This window comes from Ambystoma mexicanum, chromosome 4q, assembly GCF_040938575.1.
Source record: "Ambystoma mexicanum isolate Mex_15411 chromosome 4q, UKY_AmexF1_1, whole genome shotgun sequence".
Lineage (NCBI taxonomy): Eukaryota > Metazoa > Chordata > Amphibia > Caudata > Ambystomatidae > Ambystoma > Ambystoma mexicanum.
Window position 1 is genome coordinate 175,297,026 of NC_090928.1, and position 13,163 is coordinate 175,310,188.

Below are 13,163 nucleotides of genomic sequence, written 5' to 3' on the forward strand. Positions count from 1 at the left end.
AGTGGGCTTGGCCTTAGGCCATGATCAGCAGAAGATAAAGGAAGGGCAATTGTGCTCGGGTACGGATGAAGGCCCGGCACTGGGACACTGACATCTGCACATGGTATAGGCCCTGCCCTGGGCTACTGTACGGAGGGTACGCGGCGGGGCCACTGTATACAGGGTTTGATCGCTGACTCTGTCACCCCTGTTATTACATAGTGCCCCATAACTACAGAATTTCAGTATTTTTCAGGTTTGGAATGACAATCATAATGTCCTTCGACTAATGATTTTCAACGCGTATGTGCATTTTTATGTTCAACGTACAGACTTTCATCACCTTCCCTCTATTTACTATTTATCTCATTTTACAAATATTCATGTTGTTCTATGTTCAATCTTCTATATTGGTGTAACTATGGGCCATTATTTAAACTCCCTGCGGAGTGGGGGGTTTTGTCGCGCCATATTTGGACGAAGTTGAATTTGTCGAAGTGTTTGGGAATCTCCTTCGACCAAATAACTTAGAACACATTCCCTGCACATGTTCCTTTGCCCTCTTCTTGAATTAACTTGTTACCTTTCGTCATTCTCTAAAGTTTTATTTATTCAAGTCACTGTGTACCTGAATATTCTTTAGAGAACAAAGTTGCTTCTAGGGCCTCACAATGATATTAGTACATTAATCTAAGACCTCATTGGTGATGGGCAATGCTTAAGCCCCTGAGTGAGTACAAAAGTAGGGCTTAAAAGCAAAGTTTAAGCCATTCATGGCCACTTACATTCCAGCGCATTTTGATAGTATTTGGAGGCAGAGGCGTGAAGCGCATTTAACATTTCCACCATGCATTCCTCTTTCACTAGCAAATGCTCCTAGTTTAATATCAGCATGAGATGTTTGTGCTGGCGTAAAAAAGCAGGCAGATTCCACATGAATCCATTGTAAATGCTGCGTGCCTTGCATCAAGGCCTAAAGGCGATTCCCCATATGTTGTATGCTTTGCTTCGGCACTGCGGTTTGTAAATGTTGAATGGGGACCCACGTTTTGGTTGTCCCGTCCATGCAATTACTACATTTTACAAAACCACCATGATTCATGGGAGATTCAAAGTTAAGAAAGTTTGCATCCGCAGTACTATCTACACTCTGCAAAAACAAAAAAAAGACTGCTTACGGACTCTTTCCAGGACCCTGCAATTGCTTAAAATGGCGGCATCAAAAAGAGTCATTAACCATGTTTTTATTTTATAATTGATTTCTAAAGTGCAGCAAGCTGCTCAGCTAGCACCTTGGGTGCGCCAAATGGCCAGTTTCCATCCTACAGTTCCTTTACGACTTCAATACAAAATGCCTGCCGTCTAGTGTTGCTTACATCTTTAAACATGTTGTTGATTTGCCAGGATGCAAGCCGTACAGGATGAAACTGATGCACGCAGACAGAGCAGCGCTGCTGTCAATTGCCTATGTCCATTTCCCACTCTTCTTGCGCAGGCGGTTTGCTAGAAACACCAGCATTGGATCGCCCTAAGACAGCGCGACTGTCTTCTGCTGTGTACTTCCAGAAGCTGTTGCTATGCCCTCTAAGGCATCCTAGCTGTTGTCCTAAATTGAGATGACAGTGCTTCTCATATTAAATTGCATTTGCGCTTGGCTTGCCATGCTGGGATCCATGCCTATTAAGGCAGGAGTGTCCACATGTCCTGCCTGGAAAGCAATTTGTTCCTCAGTGGGGTATCGGCAAAGCAGCTGGTCTAAGAATCCATCAGAGGTGATGTTGGGGGCAAGTTTTGTTTTTTCTTGATATAATGGAAATTTGTACCGATCCATCTCCTCTCTCATTCTCAACCCTTGTCAACAAGGCAGCAGAGAGCCATCTTGGACCCCCTCCCGGCTCCCAACAGGAATGCCACGTCTCGCGTCCAAGGACTGGAGAGACAGTGCTTCCGCACAGCCAGGCAACATAATAGGCACTCTGACAACCACAAACATGTTATTAATAGGTTTTCTGAACCACCCTCCGGTGGATAGCACAGTTTGTGATTTTTTTTTGTTTTGTTCAGTATCCGTTATTAAATGTACTCAGAAAAAGAGTAACTTGTTCTTCGCCACAAATGCGATTGAATCAAATGAACGTTTAACTCCCCTGGGTAATTTTAAAATGTACTTGTTATACTTTCTGCAGTGGGTAAGATTACCAGAGAATAGCGTCATGGGTAGTTCACTGACAGCACATTGCATCAGCCCAGTATACAACATACGAAAACTCATCTATCGCTGGTTGGCTGGCTCCTTATTTAAAGAGCTCGTCAACCATTAACTATTAGTAATAAATTATGTCTATGACGCCTCTGAATTGGGATTGGAAAGAGCTTCAACCTTTGCACTAAGATCACTTCTTAACCATATGCTTAATCTCCCCCTGGGCAGTCCCTTCAATCCCTCAGGACTGCCACCGGGGATATCATATTTCAAATCGCTGTCCAGTGTCACAGGTGTTAAAGCCCACGTCTCCTGGAAGCAGATGGTGTTGTATGTCCTGGCAAATTCAACGCAGTTATGATCATTTTTAAGCCTCAGTGGGTCAGAAATATTCCAAGAGATGACTTTAAGCTCACCCATTTCCCGGTCAGAGCTCGAGGGGGGCACTGGGCAAATGGCCGAGTGGGTAACACGTTGTTGGACTGGCTCTGCAATAGGGGCAGGGCATCATCCATCTAACTGGTCAATCTCAAAGCAATCCCTGATGGCGCACATATCAACCTGGTGCATTTGACCAGGTTTTCCAGAGAAGGTGGGGGCATGGTTCTAAAATCAATGGCCAGAATATTATACACCATATCGTGGTTGTAGAAAGAAATCACACACTTTATGTCACTGCGGATAACAGTGCAACAGCCTTTCTTGATTCTAAAGCAATGTATGCACTTATTTGGAAGTGATTCAGTTCCCTCCTTAGCCCTCCCAGCTAACTTTGGGATATTAACCACATACAGGACATCCACTTGGGGGTCCCTACATAGTGGGGCCTGATTCGAGGCATTTCCGATGCTGGAAGTAGTTCTGGGCTGGTAAGCATTGAGTGTAGGCTTTGGCCTTCCTTCGGTATGACCATTGGGGCAGGCGCCTCTTGGCAAACATCCAAATGGCATCCTGAACTACTGCAAAAGCATTACCTAACTGGGAACTTGTTCAACCACACTAGGCCATACTAGACCCAGGTCTGGGGGTGTCACAAGAGGGCGCACAGGAGGTGGGGGGATTCCCTTATAGCATGTGGCAGATTTCTTTGTAAAAACTCACACGGTTTCTATTCGTTCTTCCATAAGAAGGGCAGGTGAGTGCAGAACCCACTGTGCCTGTACACGTACTGCTTAGCTCTAACGATTTTAGAGGAGAGAACCTATTGGTTAAGGTGATTTCAAGCGCTATTTCTATCTCCTCAACCATATCAGTATTACATACACTTAGGTCCGATATAAGATGGATGGCTTGTCTGATTGTCATTAACGCCATCTTGGAAGGCGAGCCTCCGGGGATGAGAGCTAAGTGGAGGAAGAAGCTTAAGAGGCGAAAGATGAGGCAGGGGTCCAAGTAGACGGCTTCCGTGCTACAGAGGATGTTCAGCTGAGCATAGAGCTTCTGTGGAAGAGGAAGAAGCATGTCTGCTGCCGTGAGCCTGTCTAAGCTACGTATCCCAGCAAGGACGCTCTGGTTATTGCCGCCGGCTCAACGTTGGTGAAACAATCCGCCTGCCCAGCTCTGTAAAACGAGCTGTTATTTTTGCAGCATATACCACAAGGAGTTGGTTCTGTGGAGTTCTGGACTTGTTCGGTTTAACTTCCAATGTAGCAAATACATTTAAGTGGAAAACATGGAGAAAAAAAAAGATGGATGGCTTGTTCGCTAGCTCTTTTACAGAGTCACCAATAATGGCAGTTCTTCAACCCTAGTGCAATCAGCATGCTGAAGTTGGTATATGAAAGTCCCCCCCACACCCCCAACTCGCCACTGCTTTTCCCCACCACAAACACATCCAAAGGATCTTTCTCCACCCACTTTCTCTGTGGAGAGATGTTACTTTCAGTACTCGCATTCCCTGCACCCACCCCTTCTCACATTGCCTTGACTATTGGATTAAGATCTTCTGTAACTACTGCACTGTTACGCATTACCCCCTTCGGGGTGTGCCTCCTCTTACCAATCTTAGACCCCCTCATGAGCTCCCCCATTGCCTCCCCCTTCTGTCTCGACCAATAACACCTTAATCTCTGAAATCCGGACATTTGCCTCTTTAATTGGCTCAAACAGCTTGTACAAATGTTTACGCCACCCCCAGGGAAGAGTGATTGTTTGGCTTTTCTTTTAGTCATTTTTGAACTACGAAACAAGTAAACACCAGCAAACCAAAACCAAGCAAAAGCAACACCAGACACAGTGCACAGTACACAGTGTCGAATACAGAATATAACAATTATACATCCCTGCTGAATTATCCCTTCAAGCGTCCTCAAAAAAGGGGATGCTTAAACAATAATGGTGTGCAAAAAACGCTGCGCAAAGAATGCAAATGTACAAAGCACAATGTGCAAAAAAGCAATTAAATTGGATGTATTTTGGCTAAAAACATAAAGAAATTACAAACAACGATTTACCCAGGCTAAAGATGGAGAGTGCTTCAGTTCAATACAAGAACTATTATTCCACAGAATAGCCGATGCCGCAAAAGAAGGCCCTGAGAAAGCTAATATTCCGCTAAAGGCTCAAATCTGACACCAACCGGGATTAAATTTAAATTGATACCAACTGAGTAGCGAGCTAAAGTGCTGCTATTATATTTCCTGCCTAATCTAAAGCACCAGCTCGAATATCTCTCAACTCAATTGTGGTTTAGAACATGCTGACAACTAAACAACATATCATATGGAGTATGTATCACAATAAGAGACAATGCAAAGGCAATACAAAAGAAACTAAAAAGTAAGAAAATACCAATTGTCATTAAACATGAAATATAAAAAATGCTAAAAGAGCTCAAATAATTAGTTGATACTAAAGTGCTGAATGCTTATATAGTATCAATAAAATATGATGCTGAAACCAGAAACTAGTTTAGAAGGGGCAACCCAGAGAGATGCAAAGAGTACAATCACAATTCCCGTATCTGACCAGAGATGAAGGCACGCTTGATTAGTTTGAGGGGCTGCCTTAGTCCGTCTTCCCCCCTTGTTCTCCTGATGAGGGGGGGTAAACATTTCCAACCGTGCCAGGAATGCAGACGTGATTAAATACTTTGAAAAGCTTTAAGTAATTCCAGTCACTTGCACCGTGACAGACTTTTGGTGTACAATAGGCAGACCCTTTACTGGGTTTAATTCAGTGCAAGGTTCAGCAGGGTCTACACCAATAGTAAATCAGTCACGCTGGGTGGCTAATAATTGAGGGAATTAGTAGGCTGCCATGGATGGAGTTTGATGGCATTATAATGACCGGGCACGGGAGAAGCACGAAATGGGAGGTGTGTTTGTACCAAACAAAACCAACAATGTTAAAGTCAGCCTCACCGGGCTCACCGTAGACACTGCAACCTAGCCTGTTGGACTCCACCGACTGAGCCGAAAAGTAAGTGCCAGTCACAAAACAAATCCTGTGTAAGCTATTAAAGAAGCATCCTTTGGACGTTAAGACCCTGTGGCTGAGAACACCCGCCCTTCCTCCACACGGGCTTTGCCGCTGCGGGTTCCTTGGACAGTTTAAATAGTAGACCAGGCGTTCCTGGAGACACGTACCATGTGGTGCAAGTACACCCTACGGCTTGGAACACCCGCCCTTCAGCCACATGGAATGCCTACTGAATTAGATCATCAGATTAAAATACCTCATACTATCACATCATGATCAAGGTTTTTTGCAATGAGAGTTGTAAAGTCTTACCTTCTATTGCCACCCAGAGAGGGTGCAGCAGCCAAACTGATTGATCAGAACCTAGACCTATTGTCATTGCATAAGTCCACATTCCGAGCCAGTTGACAGCTGCTCACACCTACAATTTTCCCTCCCTACCTTTGCCATCCCCACTTTTCTCTCCTCACTCCTCCAACCTTTTCCCCCTGTAAGGGAGACATGGTATCATAAGTATTACACTGACACAAAAGGTACAATTTGTAAAAACCCTTATTCAGTTCTCAGTGTTTTGAAAAAACTCCTACTTTTCCCTATAGCTAAAATGGGAGAAGTCTCTACCATCAAATAATAAAGAAAACACAGTCCTTCGAGAAGTCTACTACTTTTAATATTGGATTTTGTCCTAAGGTTTGTTTCAGGTTTTTCTTGTTGGGGCTGGACACTGCCATTCCCTACAAAGAAGCCTAGGCATTTCACTGCTGATTGATATAGCTTACATTTTGATGGATTGGCAGTTAAACCGGCCTCTCTTGTTGGGGCTGGACACTTCCAGTCCCTACAAAGAAGCCTAGGTATTTCACTGCTGACTTATCTAGCTTACATTTTGATGGATTTGCAGTTAAGCTGGCCTCTCTGAGGGTTCTCATAATAGTGGATGGATGGAAAAGATGGTCTTCCCAAGTCTTACTATAAATGACTATGTCGTCAATATAGGCCCCACAGAAATCAGTGTACGGCAGTAATATCCTGTCCATGAGTCATTGGAAAGTTGCAGGGGCCCCATGCAATCCGGAGAAAGCTGTCTTTTGCTTATCAGGGTCATGCACAGGGACCTGCCAATATTCCTTGGTTAAATCTAAGGTTGACAAGAATGTGGTGTTTCCAAGTTTATCTCGATACATGGCATAGGATAGGCATAGAAGGAGGAAATGGCATTGACCTGCCTAAAGTCTATGCAAAACCTCCAAGAGTGATCATGTTTTAACACCAACACGATAGGGGAGGACCATAGACTCGAGGAGGGTTTGATGATGTTTGCCTTTAACATTCTTTTAACCTCTTCAGTCACTACCTGCTTTTGTGCTTCAGAGAGTCTGTATGGCTTCAAATGGACTACTTTCCCCTTTTGGGGTTCTGATATAGTGGTATGTACCATGTACTCACCCTGGTTTTTCACAGAATATATTGAAGAATGCCGTAATATGGTCATTCAAATTCTATTGCTTATGTTTAGATAGTTCTTGGACAATATGTTTAGAATTGTCTATTTCCTCGGGTACCAAACAAGACAATATAGAAGAGTAATAGTGGAAGGATTTTCTTCCCACTCTTTCAGGAGATTTATGTGGTAGTGATAGGTCTTTTGCCTTCTATCGGGTTGTGCTATTTTATAGTTACAGGTTCCTGTTTGCACTAGTACCTCATAGAGCCTGTGCACTTGGAAACAAGTTTATTTTCAGAGGTTGGTAAAAGGACTAACACTTTCTGTCTTACTGAAAATGATCATAGATTTACCCCCTTGTCATAGGTATGTTTTTGTTGGGCTTGAGCTTTCTCATATGAGTGTGGACTAGACCCCGGATGAATCTCATGTGCTCTTGTAATTAGGTAGCTGTCTGTGAGAGGGTGATTGATGCCTCTTCTATTACTTCCCAGGTCTCCCGGAGCATGTCTAAGACATCTCTTGGCTCTCTCCCATAGAGTAGCTCGAAAGGGGAAAAACCGGTGGAGGGGTCTTTCTCACTGCATTAGAGCCCATAGGATCATACAATGCCAGTCCTTCCCATCCTCATCTACTAACCTTTGCACAATCATTTTGAGGGTTTTATTAAATCTCTCTACCAATCCATCCATTTAGGGTGGTAAAACTGCGATTCTTAAGGAGGTAATGTGTAGTCATTCCTTAACTTCACCCATAAGCTTACTCATGAAGTTGGATCCCTGATCCGTTACAATTTCCTTATGTAAACCAAACCTAGAAACAGGTGTTTTAAAATGTGCTGAGTTGTGTTGTTCTTCATGGGGAAGGCTTCTGGGTACCGGGTAGTGTAATCAATGATTAAGAGAACATATTTATTACCCAGTTTCGAAGTTTCCAACAGCCCAATGATATCTATCCTGGTTCTAGAGAAGGGGACTTCTACTATCGGTAATGGGTTCAGAGGGGCAGGTAGGGAATATGTGAGCTGGGTTTTTTTGTGGCATATCTCACATGTCTGCATGAAGTTCTGTATGTCAGGATGGATACCCAGCCAATATAATTTCCCACTGAAGTGTGCTTGGGTCTTAGATTGTCCTAGGTGTCCCCCTGTCAAATGAGAGTGTGCAATCTCTAGCACGATCTTACAATGAGTTTTGGCTATTACTAATTGAGTCTTACTTAGGCCTTCCCTAGAGTTTTCACTTCTATATAGTGATCCTTGTTTCAGGAAGAAAAAGAAGCTCCCCTTTTCTTGTCCTTCTCCCTCAGGAATTACTTGTAAGAAAGCCTCTGTGAGTATAGGATCATTCACTGGGCAAAGGCTTGGTTGGGAAGCATGGTAGGTCCTCTTCCTTTTCATCCTTGATTGTATGCATTTCACCGGCTACTCCAAAGCCAAAGTTACCTCTCTCACCTTCCTCGGGTTCAATTTCTTCCTCAAAATGGGGAAATAGAGCTTTCTCAAGAATTCCCTGTGCAATTTTGTCCCCATTACATATTTCAAACGGGATCTCACCATGGCTCTGTAAGAGAATTTGTATGTCTCCCTGAAAGTCTGTGTTTATAACACCTGCTAGGACATCTAGTCCAACTTTCCAGGCAAGGCAAGATTTTGTGGCATATCTTATATAACAACCCACAGGGGGTATTAGAACTAAGACCGTAGGAATCATCCCTCCTTTCCCGGGAGGGATAGCGGCTTCTCTGCGGCTGCAAATATCAATGCCTATGGATTCTTTTGTGGCAGTATAGGAGTCTGAGGCTCTGTGACTAGGTTTCTGAAATGTTAGGGTCCCCCAATTTGTCTCTATTGAGTTGTATCCCACCCTTGACACCATGTCTAAGGGAGGCATGTTATCACAAGTATGACACTGACACAAATGGTACAATTTGTACAACCTTTATTCAGTACTCATGGTTTGGAAAAATTGCTACTGTGCCCTATAGGTAAGATGCGAGTAGTCTCTGTTATCAAATAATAAAGAAAACACAGTCCTAGTCAGTCAAAACAAAATGGCCTATACTACCATTACCTAATGCCTGCCCTGTCTCTTATACAAAAAGTGTGTAACAGGGAATATGTATGCAAAGGAAAATCAGTGTAAGAATATGTAAAGACTGGAGGGAGGTTATCTGTACTCCGGCCCTCTATATGGCAGAGTAGAAGCACAGAGCACCCCAGACAAGGTTCTCTATTGTGGTAGCAATGGATGAGCAACCAAGGCTTAAGCCTCTCAGGAGGTAATGCGGGCTGGTTCATAAGTACAGTGTAGTCCTCAAGCCCCCACACAATATGTTATGTGCTAACACAGTTTTTATATAAAAATAAGGTTCACAATATATACATCAATTAATAACATGCTTGGTACTTTGGCAACCTTAATATGGCAAAAATATACAATGGGCCCCATTATGAGTCTGGCGGTAGCCATGCCGGTAAACACCGGCACGGCTGCTGCCAGAGTCATGAATTTACTGGCACCCGGCAATGGGGATTTACCGGTGCATTACAGCCCCGGCGGACCCGGTAAATCTCCATTTCCGGGTGCCGTTAATTAATATTCCCCATTCCCATTTGAGTTCCATTGGTCAGACCTGGCGGGCTGGAAGGCACCCGATCGCAGACCTTGTAGTTTGCTGGTCCGGTAACAATGGCACCAGCAAGCTTACCGGTACCATTGTTACCGGACCAGCAAACTTATAATGAGGCCCAATGTCTATGTGGTACCACACTTAGCTATTGACTCCTTTAAAATGCATCAACTGCTGACAGTTAAAATGGCATACAAATCATAAAGCAATGTGTATCAGCATAGAGCATAGAATGGAAGACAAGGTGGGTTAAACAGTGCAGAATTCTTCTTTATCTACTAAGACCCAATTCTGAGTGAGGAACCCCCACCTGGGAAACCTGTAATAATGAGTATTAACAAGCCCAGTCCATTAATGTTTAAATAGTCTTGTTTCCTGATTAAAATGTTCAACTACCCGAATGTACACAAGTTAGAAGAGTTTCTTCGATGGTTCATTGACGGATCCCTTGAAAGTGGACTCCCATTAAAGCTGGAGCCACAGGGCGTTGAGATTCATCAAAGAAATGTGAACACTGGCGTCGAGACAGCAGCTTTGATCCTCGCGGTGCTCTTCGACGATCAGTCCGATGCAAAGAGTTCAGTGCTACAAGGAAGACTCTGTGAAGAACGTAGGCACGGCAGCGGGCGTCAGCGTTGACGACCGGGACTCGAACACAGCTGGTTTTTGGATTTTCACTTGTCGGCGTCTTTGTGGACTTCAGGTGGCTGGAAATCCACCAGCAGACTTTCCTCAGTCGTTGAAGACCTCAACTTTCTCCAGCGGAACAAAGAGGTCGACGGTGATGGCAAGTGAGCCCTTCGTTCAATGTTCTTAGGCAAGGTGGAGCAGTGCGGCTCCTGTCGTCGAGCAGCACAGCGTCAAGCTAAGCCTGCTTCTGGGTAACATGACTCAACGGGCTTCCAGCAGTTACGGAAATCCTCCGACCCCTGGTCAACGGCGATGGACTCCGACGGCCTCAATATCCTGGTGCTTTACTTCAAGATTTCTTGGCAGACCACGTCTCCTGTCGACAGCCTTTCGGGACTTACCTCCAGGGTGCCTCCATGAAGATCAGCTTCTGCAGGATTGTTCCCTCATAGCTCGCGGAGAAGTCTCCTAGCCAGGTCTTCTCTTGGACCAGTCCTCGACAGACTCAACAGCTTTCAGATTTCGTTGCAGGGAAGCAGCAGCAATTCTTCTTCTTCCAGCTGGGCTTCAAGGATAACCAGCTTCAAGTTTCAACTTCAACTTCTGAACAAATTGGGAAGTAAGAGGTCCCCAGATATACACATCGGTCACTCATTCACTCTGCTGATACAGCACAGTCAGCCAGTTAGACAGAAGGGCATTCATGCAGGCAGGTAGCCAATCAGGGGCACAGTGCATTGAGGCCATTCACTTCCATGCAGAGACCCATAATAATAAATGGGGATTGGGGCAAGCACCCAGCCTTCCTTTCAATACACCACACTGCATTCATGTCAGTTTCAGGCAAGGCTGTCTCATTCATTGTGTCATCCACACAGAAACCAGACACCCATAACATAGAATGCATATTGGTCATCTACTATATTCACACAGGTGCCACCCCAAGGGTGTACCCTCAACATACAGTCACTGGGAAGGCTCCAGCCAGTCTGGCCTGGACTTCCCCACAAAGCCATATATGGTTCTTCCACCCAACAGCCAGTTATGGGAATGTACAGAGTCAGGGCCTCCCAGGACTTTGCGAAACAAGCAATAGAAACCAAGAGGCCACAGGGGCCATCTTGCCTTCTATCAGGAATCCATTGATTCCTATGGCAGGGCCTGAGTATCCCAAATTGGAGGATACTCAGAGCACCTGTCAAATTCAGCATGGAGCTGCCACCAGCCCACACCATGCTCTGTGGGCCACACACAGGTACCCAAAAACATACACTAGGGGCATAGAGTTGTACCACCACCCATGGGTGCTATAAGGGTACCCAAAGGGTCTCTGTTCACCACAACCAAAAAGAGGAAGAGCTGTACTGCCCAACTGGACTCCTGTTCAGAAAATAACACAGAACACACATGATAAGGGAGTACAGGACAAGGCCATGGAGGCACTGTACCTCCAATGCATTTCCAGCATCACAGAATATAAAGAATCAAAGTGGCTGAGTCACCTCTCCTCCCCACGTTGGACAGCACTGAGCAAGGCGGTCCCTGTAGACAGGATGACACACTCTAGTTCAGGTTCTCAAAACAAAGCATTTCAAAACAAGTATCAAGGCCTGCCCAGCCTTCCACGCTAAAGTCACTTTTCTGACGTTCCAAAGGTTCCCTCATAGTTCAACAAAAGGATTCACAGTTCAACCAAAGGTTCACTCAGGTCTCCCTCGATTGAGCTCGAACCTCTCAAAGTAAAAAGTGAATGTAGGTCTTCCTCGGTCGGGCACGGATCTCTCAAAGTAAAAAGTTCACGTAGGTCTCCCTCGGTTGCGCTCAGACCTCTCATGCACAGCACTTGTAGGGGTTCCCTTCCCCAAGCTTTATTCATATTCATTAGGGGTTCCCTTCCCCTAATTTATCATACTTCCATTCTCCCTCAGTTGGGCTCAGACCTTTTCCTGATGTCTAAGACTTTCGAATGTGTGAGGCGTTTACTATAGACCTGCTGTAGGGCTCAGGACAGGAGACTGTATTGATGCTAAACAATACTTTATTTTCTTAATGTTCACAAAGTCCTTCTGTGTCCATAAACAAAACATAATGGGACTAGGAGGCAGTTACTTCACTGTGCTCAAAGTCTTGGAGTCAGGCTGCTCCTCTTGAGCCTCCTCCTAATCACGCGAGCCCGGGTAGGCCCACCAGTCGCTTCCTCTCTCTTCTACAGCCTCCTGAAAACAAGCAACACCGGAGAATCCCTGTTACTGCTTTTATCCCCGATGGTGGGCTTGGGCTTAAACCAATCAGAGACTGTTCCTGCCAACCCCATCCGGATAGGCTGATTTTGTGAGGGCCCTATCATTACAAGAGGAACTCCCGTCCCCACCCCCTCTCCAACTGCATCAGTGTGAGCGCCAGGACCTCCCTCTCCACCCCTGTGTACCTCCTGGCCATGAGGCTCCTGCAGTGCTCTCCCACCCCAGGCTCCACCTCCGGAGTGTAGTGGGCAATTAGGAGCTTCCCCTCTGCTCCAACATGCGGGACTCTGTGTCCGGCCCCTGTGGGGGCGCCTCTCCAAGGGAGCTGTGGTGGCCACGGAGGCCGCGCTTGCCTGCCGCATAGGTAAGTGGAAGTATCCAGGATATGGGGTTTGCTGCTGGGCTGTTACTCGGATTACTGCCCTCCCTCCGGAGTAGGAGGGCGGTCCTTCCCCAGCAGTTCGGTGTGAGCACGGCAAGGGTAGACCCTGCTCCGCTGTTGCCGAACGTGGCCTGCCCTGCCGGTCTCGCACTGCCGGCTCACAAGGAGACGCAATGATTGGGTTCAGAGTCGGGAGTGCTTCCCATGCACTCGCACCCTCCACAATCCTAT